Source organism: Emys orbicularis, chromosome 1 (assembly GCF_028017835.1).
Source record: "Emys orbicularis isolate rEmyOrb1 chromosome 1, rEmyOrb1.hap1, whole genome shotgun sequence".
In the NCBI taxonomy this organism is placed as follows: Eukaryota; Metazoa; Chordata; order Testudines; family Emydidae; genus Emys; species Emys orbicularis.
Window position 1 is genome coordinate 24,582,432 of NC_088683.1, and position 18,364 is coordinate 24,600,795.

An 18,364-nucleotide genomic window follows, 5' to 3' on the forward strand; every position below is an offset into this window, starting at 1 on the left:
CGTTCGGGGATCGATATATCGCGTCTAGACAGACGCGATATATCGATCCCCGATAGATCGATTACTACCCGCCGATTCGGCGGGTAGTCTGGACGTACCCATAGTGTTGGCAGCTCTGGGCCCCTTCACTCTGCACACAGTCCAGTCAGAGACTGTGATGTACTTGTGTCAATTTACACCAAGCGAGGATCTGGCCCTGATTTCTGGAGCCTTGCTAACCTGACTGAAGTAATTAAAAATGTGTGTGTATAGATAGATAGATAGAGAGAGAGAGAGAGAGAGAGAGAGAGAGAGAGATAGATGTAGATAACTGAATGGGTTTTCTGAATAAAATACCAGCTGTGGTATTCAAGGATTCTATAAAATTGTAACAGCCCTAAAAACACCCTTTCTTTAGAATCACTTTCAGGCTTTTTAGCTTAAGGAAATGAGGCATATTCTGTTCTCAGCTACACCAGTGTATATGCATGTTCATTCCATTGAAGACAATGGAGTTATTCTTGATTAACACCGATATGACTTTAGCTGGTAACCTACAGAGCAACTTACCTATGTCTGACTCAGCATTAGTTTCTCTGATAGCCTGGCACAAAAATGGAAAATGTTGGGGTATACACAAAAAGGAGAGGCTTTGCATTACTTCATACAGCTGTGACTAGCACTCTTAAATTCCTTACTTCTTTGTGCTGGCAAGAGGTCTTGATTTAGCACTGAACTTCTAAGGTTGGTTTGTTTCAAACCGTTGCAAAAGCAGTTGGCTGTTCCGTGTAGTTTACCCTACAAAGCATGGGAAGGCCATTCAGAATTTAGCCATCTTACAAACTCAGGTCTCATCTCCTCTGCCTAGGTGCAAAAGATCTCAAGGCAGTTTTCATAAAAGTACTGGTCTGTCCAAATGTTGTCTCCTTCCCACGCAGTGTTTTGCAACGTGTTGTGTGTGAAGCATTTGGTTGCTACCCTCCCTTCCATGGGTGGCTGCATTTTAATAGTGCTGAACCTCAGCCTAGTAAAATCAAGAGCTGATTGGAATCTTCTGAGTTTCAAAAATTTTAATTAAAACTCTCATTGAAAGTTCAATTTTCAGCAAATCATCATCATCATGGCAAATCCCAATGGGACGCGGTCTACTTGCACATTTGAGCACCCCCTTGATTGATGTCTGGCAAGGTGCTTAAGGAGGTCCAATTGTATAGTCAGTTTATGTCCATCAGTGGCAATCTTGTCCCATCGTCAAAGCTTTTGGTGCCATGTGATCACTGGACACGTAGCAGCATTCCTTGGTACATGTACTCTGGAATTTGTTGGTCTTCCATTCTTACAATATGTCAATATCAAGAAAGATGCTGAAACTGAACCAGTGCTGATGAAGGCAGTTGCTGGGTTTGGCTTTGAATATCGTTGGTTCTGACCTTGTCCTGTCACCTGATATGGAGTAGCTGTTGGAGACTCCTTCCTTCCAAAAATGATATATTTAAACCATTTCTAGTGGGACCCTATCCTAGGTAAACTGTACCTACCTCTAACAGAGAGCAGAGGGTTATCTCTTTATCTTCTATTTTGGAGAAACATGTATGGTTTGTCAAGACAGTTGTATTAAATTGAATTCATATCCATGTACCATATAGTTTTTGAAATTCTTTTGTAATCATGTAGGCAAAAGGCACTATATTTTTACATAATTATGTCTGTGGGATTTGTAAGGTGACCTCAGCACTAAAGAGAGAGAGATTCTGTTTCTCCTGTTTCATAATCAAAAGTACTGTGAACTGTCTTAAGTTCCCACTGTGGGGCCACTATCCCCAATGAGATTACCCAGGTGAAACCAGGGACATAATGTGAAGATAATGAGGTTGCACAGGTGTAGCTGAGGGAAAAGCATATAGATAATGGGGTTGTACAAGTGTAGCCAAGTGCAGAATTTGAAGAAAATGGTGTTGCACAGGTCTTAATGAGAGAAGTTTGAGGGCAACAGGATTACACAGCTGTAATTGAGGGCAGAATTCTGCCCACAGATTCTTTATTGTTTATGATGCACAGGCAGGAAAGAGCACAGAGTGACAATTGAGATCCTAGAGTAAGTGTGCAGGACTGGCAGTGAGAGGAAACAGCATTTTAGTTTTAACTTGGGCAAATCTGATCTGGAGTCACTGATGATCTCTCACGATGTCAGAGAAAAATGAAATTTTGAAGGACTACCTTCTGTTTGAAAATCACATTTCTGTCTGAAAATGTTATTTCTATTATGATTACAAAAAACATCTGTGATCACTCTGACTGAAGTTTTTTTTTTTTTAATGAAGTTTGTTTACTTTGTGCATTTGCCAGCGCTTTATATATAGTTGACTTCTCTGTTTCCAACATAGGAGTGAGATTTAGGAACCTTCTTTATCAACAGGATCCATCTCCTCATAATCCTCTCTCTCTCTCTCTGATATAAAAATAGTGACGTTTAAAATCTTTTGTACATCAAAAACTCCAAATGACAAACAGAATATAAATGGTTCCATGACCCTGCTAACCTACTTAATCTGACATCTGTTGTTATTGCCTCTGCTGATGCTGAAAGGAAATTGCTTCTTTCTTTTCCTCTGCAAACATTTGTTACATCTTGGGTCAGGCCAGTTGTTCAAAGTCCACATAAAGAGGAAGCCTAATTTTATGGTGTCATAACTATAAAGGGAAGGGTAACAGCTCTCCTGTGTACAGTACTATAAAATCCCTCCTGGCCAGAGACTCCAAAATCCTTTTACCTGTAAAGGGTTAAGAAGCTCAGGTAACCTGGCTGACACCTGACCCAAAGGACCAATAAGGGGACAAGATACTTTCAAATCTTGGGGGGGGGGGGAGGCTTTTGTTTGTGTTCTTTGTTTTGGGGGTGGTTCGCTCTTGGGACTGAGAGGGACCAGACATCAATCCAGGTTCTCCACATCTTTCTGAACAAGTCTCTCATATTTCAAACTTGTAAGTAAACAGACAGGCAAGGCGTGTTAGTTTATCTTTGTTTTCTCAACTTGTAAATGTACCTTTTACTAGAGTGTTTATCTCTGTTTGCTGTACTTTGAACCTAAGGCTAGAGGGGGGTCCTCTGAGCTCTTTAAGTTTGATTACCCTGTAAAGTTATTTTCCATCCTGATTTTACAGAGATGATTTTTACCTTTTTCTTTAATTAAAAGTCTTCTTTTTAAGAACCTGATTGATTTTTCCTTGATTTTAGATCCAAGGGGGTTGGATCTTGATCCACCAGGAGTTGGTGGGAGGAAGGAGGGGGGGTGGTTAATTTCTCCTTGTTTTAAGATCCAAGGGGTTTGGATCTGTATTCACCAGGGAATTGGTGAAAAGTTTCTCAAGGCTTCCCAGGGAAGGGAATTAGCTTTGGGAATGGTGGCAGCGGACCAGATCTAAGCTGGTAGTTAAGCTTAGAAGTTTTCATGCAGGCCCCCACATTGTACCCTAAAGTTCAGAGTGGGGAAGCAGCCTTGACATATGGCCTGAGACATTGAACTTACAATGCACGTAATGTCTAAATGCTATTCCTTTTTGTTTGGGCTGGGAATTTTGAAGGGTGAGCTAGGGAGCACAGCACGCTGAAATCGGATCCTGTACCCAGTGAATGCAGTGGTATACTGGAGACAGCATGTATGGGGAGGAACAATGATGCCTTTGCTGAAACTTCATAGTAATAGTTTGTACTGAGAGGGTGTTAACTTCGTTAACAAACGTAATCACAGCAACAGTGTCTGTTGCTACTTTGGACTCTGACATGATGACCACTGCAAGACAATAAACACTAATCAGAGCTGTCAGACAATAAAGATTGTTTGCTGCTTCGAAATACCCGTCTTGTATATTGCCTCTTCCTATGATACAACATGCACAGTTGTATTCAGTAGTACAGGTAGGTGTGGAATTATTAGCCAGATAGTGTCATTATTATAATCTGTGATAGTCTGTTCCTCAAGAAACACATCCAACTACCTTTTCATTTTCCTGGGTGGAGCCTAGCACTGTGGTGATAGTTGTAACTATTAATTCAAGGCCTGATTTTCCAAGGTATTTAGGTACCGATAGTTGTAGAGAAGCACACAGTGGGATTTTCAAAAGTGTCTAAGCAAATAACTAACTTAGAGGGAAGAGTTAATATATATATAATGTATATATATATATATATATATATATATATATATATATATATATATATAATACCAAGTAGGTTGGGGGTATATATATATATATATATATATATATATATACCCCCAACCTACTTGGTATTTTGAAAACCTCAGTAGGTGCTTATCTGTATCTGAAGTTTCTGAGAACCTTTGAAAATTGAGCCCTCGATCCTTCTTACTTTATATATTTAACATTGCTAAATGTGTATAACCTGAAGAAGAGCTCTGTGCAAACTTAAAAGTTTGTCTATTTCACCAACAGAAGTTGGTCCAATAAAAGATATTACCTCACCCGCCTCGTCTCTCTAACCTCATGTAAGTGGCCTGGATCAAATCACTTTGAATCCAATCATTCTTTTGGTGCTGACTAGACATTCCAGTTTCATGCCCACTGCGTATTTTAATACTTGCTTCCATGTTCTTTTCTCAAGTTATTTATGAATTGTGTGTCTCAGATTGTCTTACAAAAATTCCCACAGTACTTCATTTTCTGCCTTCCACTCCATCTATAGATTGTTTTTTCCATGTGTGTGTCTACATACATACTTAAAATAACTGTGTGCAGAGAAGCACTTATATGTGATAACCTGTATCACAGCTATAGACATTATGCCTTTGTGCATTTAGTGGCCTTTGTTCTCAAAATATCATATGTTACAAGTATTAGTATCATTACTTTATAACTGGGTCACTTACACTAAACTAGCACTACTATGTTGTAGTTATATAGCACATCTCAGTGCTGTAGTATTACAAATACTACTCAGTTCTCACTGCAATACATCTACATCTGGGGTGGAACACGTGAGTCATTCTGCCCCAATAAGCACTATACCACATTTTGAGACGTGGAAGCAAAGACTAAGGTAGCCACTTGAAACCAGAGTGGGAATTTTAGGCACCTGCAGGAAGAATACATTTGGTGGAAACAATAGGGTTAACACCCCTGTTCTGGCTAATGGTCTTACTGTGACAATGCAGAGCCTCTACATCCCAAGTCAATAGGAGTTGCAAGAATGCTCTTCACTCTTCAAATCTGGCCCTAAATATGCTACTGAGTGCTTACAACAAATAGACAGTTTTATTTCTCCTCCAAAAGATAGCACTTTTTACAGCACAATAGCTATCAGCATCATGCTGGGGCATGTGTAATAACTTGGAGGGAAATGTATTTAATTACCAATTCAGCTTGTTGAAGAAAACAAACGTATTATTCCTCATTTGCAGAGCTCCTGCACTTTGGCTGTACGATTCCATATCCCCGGGTGCATTAGGCTACAGTTGCACACGGAAACAACCCTCTTAAGGCTACGCAGTGAAGGGCAATAAAAGGGATCCTCTTACAAACTTTATATTTTGCTCTGGAAAAAGGAGACAATTTTCAGGTCAGACATATTGCAACATAAAACATTAGGCTGGCATTTACACCTCCTCTTTTGAGCCAAATGCCAGGCAAACAGGGAATTCAGCAACACTCTCTGTAGCCTACAGATTAGTGGATGTAGCAAGTCACACTGTATCCTATAACAGTCCCCATTAAACTGATGTTTAAAGAACCATAGCTGTATACTGGCAAACTTTTAAACCAATACATTTTATCCCATGTAGGGATGCACTTCAGCGGTTCTATTGGTTTTCAAAGTTGGATTTAGGTGTAGTATTTCAGTGAGGATGAGGCAGGCTTTAGAATAACTTATTTAATGAACAGTAGAAGCAACATTTAAAGTGAACGCTGGACTGCTGCTGCTGTAATCTACCCTGGCTGTACTCTCTGTCTTTGTAAATGCAACTGATTCCTGTCTCTGTCTGAGAGAGAGTCTGAGAAAGAACAGGACTTCTGGCACTGTGTAGTGTCCTGCAGAATGGGTGGCAACCTTAATCTTCCTGCTGGAGCTTAAACCTGTATAGCACATTAGGTTTGCACATCATGGCAAACGTTAGGGCATGAGGCCTAGAAGACACCACTGGATGTGAGTTCGGAGTGTTCAAATGCAGAAGACATGATCCTGGGTTAATGTGGTTCAGGGACCATTATATTTCTTGTGCTGCCATTTTTGTGTTGAGATGCAAGTGCCCTACAGAGGGGATGCACTCATGGTCTGGTCTCTCAGAGAGACCTTACTTTTGTTCTTTCTGAGTTTGTTCTCATAACGTAAAACACAGAGTGGATACATGTTTGCTTTCCATTTCTTGTAACATAAAACACAGCATGGGTTCATGTTTGCTATGTCCCCTCTCACTGTTTGGTCTCCATCTCCTTCAGCACCTGTTTGTCCTACTCCTACAAAGCTCCATGTACACAGCCCTTGGCAGAGGCTCGCCGTTCCCATGCTCTGTGTATGGAATGTTTTGACTCATTATCAGATCCCATCTGTTCACTTTGGTTTCAAAGGAACCCAGGGAAGAGAGAGATTGGAGTGAAGCACTTTAAACTTTGGTAAGTCACTGGTTTCATAATAAGCTATAGCAAGACAGGTTTATTTAAACAAGTGCCCTTGATGTGCATACGGCTTAAGACGTGAGCGAAAAGGCATGTTCCCTACTCCTAGGAGCATACAATATATATGGCCACAATATAGATGAAAAGGAAAGAGGTACAATCTAAAAGTAAAGTGGTAAAATAGTGCATTTGGCGCACTTCTGGTTAGTCCCAATGTTTACACTCTTTAAATTGTAGTGTGACTTCCATTAAAGGAATATGAGAAATGGCAGGAGAGGGAGAGCAAGGTTGGATGGTTAATGGTGGATTGCAATCCAAAGTTTGAGCAGAGCCTTAAAGGAGAGGACTGCTGTTGTCTGGGGTACTGGCTGCAAGCATTTGGAGCTACAGGTTTCTTCAACCTAGTCAAAGAGACAAAACAATTATTCATTTACACACATGCAGACTCCTGGCCCCATGTTAGAACATTTATTCATAGCATGTCTCGGTTGAGCATTCAGAGCTGTCTCAAAACTCAGTAACTCAGTCTGGAGTGGATCCCCTATTATCAGAAGAAATAGGGGGAGAAAAAAGCATGCAGGTCTGGTTGTCTGGTATCCTCATCCTTTTTTAGTGAATCTAGCTGTAATTGTCTCTCACTCTCCCGCTCGGAGGGAGGCCACTCAGGCTGGCCCTGTCTGGCTAGGACCTGAGTCTGCAAGACAACCAAGAGCCCACAATAGGGCTGGGCGATTAATAGTCCCTGTCAGGCTTTAGCTTGGGTTTGGGTGGCTCAAGCAGTCAGCCCTTAAACAGAGTCTATCCGGGCTGGCTTTGGCCTGGGCGGAGCTCAGGCAACCAACAAACAAAACAGTCTCTAGATGAGCTGGGCCTGGGCTTGAGAAGGCTCAGGCGGCCCGCAAGCAAAACCGTCTCAGGCCTGGCTTCAGCCAGCAAACAAACAGTCTTTCAGGTGAACTGGATCCTGGTCTTGGAGAGGCTCAGGTTGCCAGCAAGCAACAGTCTCATGGCTGGCGTTAGCCTGGGCAGGGCTCAGGCAGCCAGTAAACAAACCGTCTTTCAGGACTGGTAAGTGAAGCTCCTCTTCAGAGCTAGAGCTTCGCTGAACAGTGTAGGCGTCAGCTACCCCAGGGTGGGGTGCAGGGGGACGCGGGCCCACTCTACTCCACCACATCCCAGCCCAGGGCCCTGGCTCTGCAGCCGGCTGCTCCGTGGCTGCTCCTGGGCTGCTTCCTGCCTCCCCGAGGTTTGGTACCTGCAGCCTCCAGGCCTCTTCCGGCTCCTCAGGGTATACGGCAGCAGGCAGTCCGGGCCAGTCCTCGTCGGCATCTGGGAATCGGGAACAGCCAGGTGTAGGCTCCTCTCGGAGACGCAGCAGAGCATCCCTCTTCTCCAAAGCCTCTCCCCCAACTGTGCTGCAGGGCCGACCTTTTATACTTCCAGCCACGCCCCAGTACTTCTGGCGAGGGGGGCGGGGCGATCTAGGCTCTGCCCTCCAAGGGGTGTGTAATGGTCCCTTGCTCTCCCGCTCAGAGGGAGGCTACTTGGCCTCACTACACTAGCCAATCTATTTTAATTTGATACCACTTCAGCAAACCCCATGCAGAGAAGTAGGGGTAGAAGGGGACAAATTATGTTGGGAAAAAAACTGTTGCCAGATTATTTACTGATTATTTTTTTCTTCAGAAGGGACCATTATCCAGTCTGACCTCCTGCGTTACACAGGCCACAGGCTTTACCTGAATTAATTTCTGTTTCTTCACTGTAAATTAGAATTTCATTACAGACAGAATTGCAATTTTCACATTACAATACATTGACCCAAAACTGAATTTTGATTGTATTTCATTATAAACTGGACATGAGAAGCATAAATCTGGATTTCACGTTCCCTCCTTTTAATGCTCCTTTAATCCCAGGGTGCATTCATCCAAACTCCCAGAATCACACTGGATCACACAACTTCACCACAGCCCCAGATATTTTTAAGGTAGCAATAGTAGACATATTCAATATCACATGCTGAACTTCATGAGTTCACAGTGGAGATTGTGTGTTTGAGTGTGGTAAGAATCATGCCACCCTGTTATCTTCACTCCACCCTGTTATCTTCACTAATAGATTGCTCATATGATGGATCACAACATTTTCAAATGCCCAGATCATTTTTCTGTTGTATTATTTTATCTCTGAATCATTAAGGTTGGTCATTCAGAGGTTGAGTTCAGACCTAAGCCCATACTCACGCCATAATCAGGTAAGACTCCAATGAAAGTCCACACTTTATCTAAAGAGTGAATACAGACTTCATGATTGTGCCTACTGTGTATAAAATACATTGCTGAGGGAAAAAAACATGAGCAACAGAGTACAAAGGCAAAAGAACTAGTCACTCATATTAACCTCAACCAAAGGTAACATGCTAATCGACTGAGACATAAAAGATAATACAATGAATATTGTGGATCTTGGTTTATGCCCATAAATATTTGTTTGGTCAGATTATAGTCAGCTACATCATACATTGTCTGTTTATCCAAAAATATCTGCTTACGTACATCAATTAAAAAAATAATCCAAGTTCTAATATATGGTATATTCTCTTGATGAAACAATATATCTTCAGGACAATTATTTCCCATTTACCTAATTACTATCCTTTGATGGGCTTTAAAATCCTGCCAATTACCTTAGGTAACTATAGTCTTGATTCTGTAACCCTTTCTGTGCTGATGAGCACTTACTTACATGAGTAGTTCCGTTGATTTAAATGAATCTGTTATGTGTTCCACAGCATAATTAAGAGCTAATAATTTGGCCTTATATAGGCATCTGCAGATAACCTCAGTATTAGAAGTATATGAAGTATTTCCTATGGCGAGTATAGAGAAATTCAAGGGAACGTTGTAGGTACTGAAGACACCTGCTTTTGGTAAAACTGGCCCATTTTTAAGGGCTACCAGTATTACCACCTCTGCCAGTCATCATTGTCGCATTCTTCATACAGTCAGGATATATGCATGTTTATATTTTGCAAAGGCTTGAGAATGCCAAATTCACTTCCAAACCCATGTCTCTTGTGCAACAGCAGAGCAGTATGATGCTGCCAGCGCCATGCCTGTGGGCCAGCTGACTTGTTTTAACAAAAAACTCACCTGAAACCTGAGCATTTTGTAATGCTGAGATCTGAATTTACTATGTGTAAATGCACATAGGTCCACTGAAACTGTAGAAGCTGTGCCCATTTCCACCCGCTAAGGATCTGGCCCACATTCTTTAGCTTACTTCCTTTAAGCAGTAGCGGTGAGATTTCTCAACAGGCAGTGATAGAATAGTCTGGCACATATTTTTTTCCCCATGAATCGCAATCCTAAATTAAAATTGCACAATAATAGCATGTGCACCTAAACTTAGGTACTAGGGTGAGCAATGGTCTAGAAATAGCTAAGAACTTAGATTAGACAGATAAGCAAATTCTGTAAATTGTACATTGCTGAGCAGGGTGTTCCACAACTAGCACACCATGTTCTGTTAGCCCAGAAGACCAGGTTGTCTCATACTGAGAGAGAGATTGATAAAATAAATTTTGGATTTTAAATAGAGGTGATTTATGCAGCAATATTATTAAAAAGGTTCCATTTGAGTAGATAGGATTGTCTGCGAGCATTCAATAATAAAGGCTTTGAATTTATTTTGACACTAATGGTTAAAAGGGAAGGATGTTTCATTAATCATCATGTTTATCTGGTTGCATTTAAAAATCTATAACGCTATACAAAGTTTCTTTTATTTCTCTGACCTTTTCAGAGGCTGTGGTAATAAGTAGATGTGGGCTAGCTTAGAGTTACGGTACTGAATTCCTCTAGAGCAAGGGACTGCTAGCATGGATTTGCAATCTATCTGGTACTGATGTTAAGCCAGATCACCCTCCCGGCTCACAGGAGTTGACAGAGATTGGGAGGAAAACTCTTAAGTTTTCACCTTGGAATTTTCCTAGTATCATCCCATGAAAAAAATCCTTCTGGGTGGAATAAACATGGAGGGGTATCTCTATGGGGCTGCGTGTATAACATGTAGATGGAAATTGCTCTGCAGACATATTCTCTGTGCTTGTGTAACCAAAAATCACTACCACCACAAAAGATGCATTGATGAAAATGTGTGCTGGAAGTTTATTTTCCTGAGACAAGGAAACTGAAGAATCGGTGTGAATGATATTTTAATTAGAAACACTGACACAATGGGCCTTACTCTTTACAGCCATGCACCACATGTACTTATTACACCTGTGCAAAGGGAGTGTTAAAATCTGATTTGGCCACGTTTTGCATCCACTTTGCACAGGCATCACTACAGGAAGTGATAACTTTAGTAGATTTGCTGTCAGCATCATTTGTGTAACAGTTAAAGAAGCGAATTAGCATATCTAAACTTCAAATGGGTGCAAATGGTGCAAGAACTAATGTGTATTTTGATACCACACCAGGGAAATCAACATTCTTCACAAGCTGGAAATTGAAGCAGGCAAGCTATTCAGAATGAAAAATGTATTCAATAAATTATCTGTCCATGGATCGTTTGTGAATAGACATTGATTTTTATGAATTTCCTCATTATTCAGAGCTATTCATTTTTTATGTAAAAACATTTTAGCCTATAGATTGCTTGCCAATCATTTGCTAAGACTCTTGCTTTTAGTATTCACCATTCATAATTCACTACTTGTGCTCTGTGATTGGTTATCTAAGTCAAATGGTATTGTTTCTGCTCTTTGATTGGCTGACTGTAGCTCTTGTAAAGAGTCGAAGAGGCCCAGTAAGTAACGGGCTGCTTCAGGATGGTTGAGCAAACACTTCTGTCAGAAACACATAGTGTCACAAATGTTCACGAGACTTTTGCTTTAAAAGTATAAGAATTGTTCTTCTGAATGTTTGCAGGAAGCAGCCAAAAGGGGATGCGAAAAACCTTGATTATTCCATGATGTTATTTGGATGAATAGTAGTGGAGACTCTTTTTTGCAGTAAACACATAGATTCTGTTGTAACCAGGTTTTCCAGACTCAGGTCTCTTCTTGCTCTGAAGATATGCCTCCTACAAATACCGTATGCTGCATCTCTGAGACACTGACAGAGACCAAATAGATTTGTATAACACTATAGACAAAATAAGCCTATGACATTCTGGAACTTGGCCCAATACTGCTTGAGAGAACTCACCCTTTAACTTTATCTTTGTTAAATTAAATAGGTTGAGCTCTTTGAGTCTATCACTACTAGGATTGAGTCCTATGATCCTAATCTGGCATAAATAAGCATACCAAATCTGTTGCTGATGACTGTTTGCACGTTGGTCCTGGGCCCGTAATTAGCTTGTCGTTTCAGATCTTGTTACCTGATATAGTGCACAGAAATCCTGGCATTCATCCTACACCAGAATGACTGTGGAAAAGCTATGAAGTCATAATGCAGGATTCCATAGATAAGAAAAATATTTTTTATTTTTCACAGACAGTGATGGTATCAACTGATATGTCCACTCCTGGGGTCTGTATCCAGTTCTTGCATAGGTATGTACTTGATGATCTAATAGTATCCTTCAAGCCAGATCATCAGCTGGTTTAAATCAATGTAGCTCCATTGATGTAAATAGAACTGCACTCTTTTTCATCAGCTGAAGATCGGGCCCTTCAACTCTCAATAAAACAAGCATAAAATGAAGAAGTGAAATACACTGAAATTTAAATATCTTGTTGAGGATACTAAATGTTTTCCTGACAAAATTTCTTCGTAGATAATTCTGATAGTGGAACCCTCATAAAATTAGATCTGTTTTAGACCAAAGTAACCAAATTCCATCCTGCGCAGCATTAATGAATGATGGACTTTTGTGTTTCCCAGTTATATACCAGTCCGGATTTCACAGTGTGAATTGTCCTTGGGGAAACAGACCTGACAGGCTGGTCAAAATCCAAACCTATCTTAGAGTAACTTGTATTCTGCTTGTCAAAAGTCAGATTGTTCAGCCACATGCTTCTTTGCGAAAGTGAATGAGAAGGGGAAATCGCATTGTAAATGAGAGAATTTTAGAAAAGAGGACAATGAAATACAAAGCTAGATATGGTGTAATAAACGTAAGATTTAAATACACCCTTAATTTATCCCACTGTGCCAGGATATTGCAGAGCACACAGTATGTTTGATGTTATTTGCAACACTTGACAACACGTTTTGCTTTGCTCAGGCAAGTGTTTGTGCCGTAATTGAAATTGAAATTTCTTTCTGGTGTTGGTTTGATTTGGACCTTAGCATTACCTGAAAACAGATTTTTTTTAAGCAAGATGATCCTTCCTAATATTAACTCATTATTATTGCTAAGTCATCTCTATTTGTTGTTCAGCACCTGTACTACAGAAGGCTAAAATAAGGACAATCACTGCTTCAGGCAGTTTATGGTCTGTAGCCTCAATCCTGCAACTGAGTGCATGATTCACCTTTGTGCCTGCGCACAGTAGAGTGCATGATTGATGCCAAAACCACAACAGTTCTTTCAAGGATGTTCGTACACAGCATGTTAATCTCTGTAGTGAGTTTTCTTGTTTTAAAAGGAGGAAGCTTTAACCTTTGAGCCTACAGGGCCCGATTCAGGGCTTTGGCCGACTGAATTTAACAGGAGTATTTCCACTGCCTTCAGTGGGTTTGGGGTTAAGCCCATAACAGCTGACACAATGAGTCAAATTTCTCCATGGTTTAACATACTGGCTGCATTGGAGTTCCACCTGGCATAAAGGTCACTCAGTGCCTTCTAGAACATCATCAGAGTGTAACTGGCTACTGTTATGAAAATATGGATGTCTTTACACCTCCATATTTGTAATTTACTGCAGTTGTGCACTAGGTGGTTTTTAAATAGACAACATAGTTGATTTAATTTGAAATTGAAATACTTGGACAGTTCTGTTCAAACTGTAAACTTCATGGCCTGTGGAATTATATTGTAAACTCTATTTGGAGAAATGTGTGTGAGGGGGATTATAAACTTTTTTTTTCTTTCTTTACCTCTATCTGCTAAATAGATGTTTTAGGAAGTTAGTAAAGGCTAAACAACAACTTTTACTCCTGGTCTGAAACCTTATATTGTACATTACAGCTTTTCTAGCCTGAACTGAACATTTGTATCTAAGTAGCAAATATTGACCCCAATTAAAGACAATACTTGAGCACGGGCTTTCAATGGGTCTGAAACAAGTGCTTAATGTTAAGTGTCTGCTTAAGCACCCTTCCTGAAAAGGGGTTGTCATAACTATAAAGGGAAGGGCAACAGCCCTCCTGTGTACAATACTATAAAATCCCTCCTGGCCAGAGACTCCAAAATCCTTTTACCTGTAAAGGGTTAAGAAGCTCAGGTAACCTGGCTGACACCTGACCCAAAAGACCAATAAGGGGACAAGATACTTTCAAATCTTGGTGGGGGGAAGGTTTTTGTTTGTGCTCTTTGTTTTGGTGGTAGTTCGCTCTTGGGACTGAGAGGGACCAGACATCAATCCATGCTCTCCAAATCTTTCTGAACAAGTCTCTCATATTTCATACTTGTAAGTAAACAGCCAGGCAAGGCGTGTTAGTTTTATCTTTGTTTTCTCAACTTGTAAATGTACCTTTTACTAGGGTGTTTACCTCTGTTTGCTGTAACTTTGAACCTAAGGCTAGAGGGGTGGTCCTCTGGGCTCTTTAAGTTTGATTACCCTGTAAAGTTATTTTCCATCCTGATATTACAGAGATGATTTTTACCTTTTTCTTTAATTAAAAGCCTTCTTTTTAAGAACCTGATTGATTTTCCTTGTTTTTAGATCCAAGGGGGTTGGATCTTGATCCACCAGGAGTTGGTGGGAGAAAGGAGGGGGGATGGTTAATTTCTCCTTGTTTTAAGATCCAAGGGGTTTGGTTCTGTATTCACCAGGGAATTGGTGAAGAGTCTCTCAAGGCTACCCAGGGAAGGGAATTAGCACATTGGGAGTGGTGGCAGCGGACCAGATCTAAGCTGGTAGTTAAGCTTAGAAGTTTTCATGCAGGCCCCCACATCTGTACCCTAAAGTTCAGAGTGGGGAAGGAGCCTTGACAGGGGTCATAGGTAAAACTTGATGTTTTGAATTTTGACTTTTCCAATGGCGATTTCTAAGGCTTGGTCTACACTACCAACTTATGTCAGTATAAAAACAACGAGGAGTCCGGTGACGCCTTAAAGACTAACGGACTGTCAGTATACCTACGTTGCTCCGGGGTATGGAAAATCCCTTGATTGGAGGGCTTCTCCTGTCAACATAGCTACCACCTCTCAGGGAGGTGGAGTACCTACTCTGACAGGAGAAACGCTACGGTCACCAGAGGTAGCATCTTCACTAACCCCATAGCAGTGCAGCTGCACCAGTACAGTGTTGTAAGTGTAGACAAGCCCTCAGCTGCAGCAGGAATACCTTGCCTCTTCCCTGGGTTTCCCATGTGTTTTCAATATATCTAGGATGCAAATTCAAAGGTAAAGGATCTATGTCTGTCCTACTTAATCATGCCAGATTCCCAACATGTTAATGGGTGCAAAGGGCAGGATTGATATTCAATCTACAAAGACATCAACATTTTCCCTCCAGTGACCAATGAGTGTTAGGCACTGTCATCCTTTAAAATGTACCAGAATAGGGCAAGATGAATGTTCTATTCAAAGTGCATAAATAATGCCCTCTTATGGCAAAACTTAGGTATCCCCAAAATTCAGCTGGTCTGAGGTCATTCAAATTCTGATTTCACATTCCAGTAAACTAAATAAACTTTACAGGAAAAAAAATAAATAAAGAAGAAAAAGTCAAATATGCTGTGCATTGCATAACAGTAATAAGTGATAACATGCACAAATCCCTTCTTTTTTCCACTTATTTGAAATTTGTGAAGAAAACCCAAGTATTGTAACTACTACTTGTATAGATAGGATGGAAAACTCTTTCTATAACTTCTTGATCAGCATTCTGGGCCAACTGAGCAAGTTTTGTTTTTGCAGAGGAAATGGGAAGGTTTATATAAATACTTTAATGATTCCTAAAAACAAACTACTGATTCTGGAGAGGTTCAGAATGTAAATAAACTATGAAGAGTAAATAAAAAAAAATGTGCTGAAATCCTAACGTAAAATACATTTATATCTAATTTCAGTAGAACTCCTCTACGGTATGTTGCAATAGCTTTGGTTTTCCACAAACAAATTCTAATCTTTTAGAAATGTTGATATTACAGGAAAAAGGTCTTAAGAAAAATTTCTTATCTGTCCTGTCTTTGCTTTTCTTCCTACTGACACTGAATAACTGATTCTCACTGATGAAGGTGTAACCAAGGAAAGGATATTGTACACTGGCTGCCATCCAAAATATAGATTATTTTTTGTCTTTCTTTTTGGCATAAATCAACCTGCTGTTAATAAATACATATCAATGTTCAGTTAACAGCTGTTCTGGGGAGAGGGAGAGAGATGGGGAAAAAGACAAATATTTAATGAAGTGTTTATATTGTGTGTGTGGGGGGGGCGGGGATTAAAAGTAGATTCACTCAATTGAGGTTCTTTGAACAGGAAGCCAAGGACTAATTTAAAGCGGCAGAAATTTCTCATTGTATTAGAGAACTCTGAAGCTTAATTCATAATGATACCATGGATCCAATGCTAGATTCCTTATGCACCAAATCTACTGAAGTCAATGTTAAATTTGAGCAGGCAAGAAATGCAGGATTAGGCAAGAGATGTCATTTTACTACACAACAATGGATAAATGAATGTTTTATGTCAGACCCTTTGGACCTTATTGAGCCCTCATTCAGTTAATAAAACAACCCTTGAGGCAAATGGAAGTTTTGCCTGGATATAGCTTGTAGTATATGGGCTACTGCCATTCCTAGTTCATTTTAAATATTAGCCTATACCCCTTCTGTTGTCCTAGGGCCCAAAACAATGCCCGTTGAAGTGACTGGAGATACTCCCATTAACTTCAGTGGACACTGGATCTAGCCCCAAAGGCTTGCATTGTACATGATCAAAGCATGCTCACTTTACTCATGCAAGAAGTACCAATGGAGCCCATGGGACTAGTTTGCTCAATTAGAATTCAATAATTTGCTATCCTGCAAAAATGTTTTTGAACTATCTTTCAAAATATCTATTGTATTGAGGGCCTGGTAGAATAAAAGAAATAACTGTCCCTCTCACACATCAGCATTCAAAGACATTTTATAAATATGTATAAGGAGAGAGAAAGAGCAATCACATTAATGTATGATACATACAGCATTTGAAGTTTGTCTTGTCTGGTGCCTTGGAAGAACACAGTGGGTTCAGAACAATACAGCAATGAAGAGATCAATACTGAAGCTGCAACATCCATAAAATACAATTTGAATAATGCTTTTATTCCAAAGACAAACCTTGATACATACCAAACATTACAAGATCCTTCTTAAGGAATGTAAATGGACACATTATGATAATCTGCAGGCAACAAAGAATGTCCTCCAGATTTCAAGTACTGAGGCAAATTCTTCCGTCAGTTTCTTTGATGTAAAAAGAATAACTCAAATGCCATAGAGACTGAAAGCTTTGCATCACGCCCTTAATGAAGTTAATCTGGAGTTGCACAAATGTAACTGTGAGCAGATTTTGGCAATTATATTCTTCCTGCTGCTTAAATTCCTTACAGAAAACTTAACAGCATGAGAACTCCACCCTGGTGTGTGCTGGGCACAGGGGCACTGGAACAAAGGTAACCAGGGAGCCATGACCCCATCACTTTTAAAAGTGGGAGGGCTATGCCGTAAGGAGAAGTGACAGGGGGAAGGGAGAGGAGTGAGCAGAGAGCTGGGTCTTGGGGAGAAGGGGTGGCGCAAGGGAGGGAGATCAGGGGGATGGGGCGGCATGGGGGTGGGGCCTCAGGTGGGTGGGGCCACAGCTCGGGCACCGGTGGCGCCCCACTTTTAGGGAGCTTGTACCACTCGTGGTTGGACAGTAATCAAACAAGCATCCTCACTAGACCTCAGACCTGGTACACAGACAGTGAAAGGAACCAAAGGTGGCCAGGTTTGGTTCCTTCCCCAATTAAAATGAGAAGCAAGGTGGGGAAAGGCAGAGAGTATGGCTGAGGTCTGAGGCAACCATGCTTGTTATATTAAGGTAGAGGAAAGCATTCTATATTCAGGTGTTTAGGAGTGTGTTTCAAACCAAAAATGAATTGAAAACAATTCACAAGACCTTTTAAACATAAGTGGCTGAAAGTGTTCTATAAATATTGATAGTTGCAAAATAATGTTGGAATAGTTACACCAAAAAATCCCCTTCATACAGAGTGATAATATTCCCTTTGGGGTGGCTCAGCCTTCTGTGGTGTGGTCCAGTAGACAGGGCACTATGCTGGCACTTGGAAGATTTGGGATCTATTTCCAGTTCTGCCACTGAGCTGTTATGTGACCTCAGGCAAGTCACCACAACGCTCTGTGCCCCTATTTTCCTTCTCACCCAAAATACCTCCATAATACAAATATTGTATCTTTTGTATTCCTCTGTCACCATATTCTGAATACTTTCTTTGTTCCTCCTTTAGTCAGGAGCCATCCCTGGTGTGTCCTCATTATTCAAATCCTTCCTAAAACACACATTTTCTATACCGCCTAATTTAACCACCAGCAAAGGAGTGCTAAATTATTAGGTCTGTTAAAAAACACAAACCAAATCACGT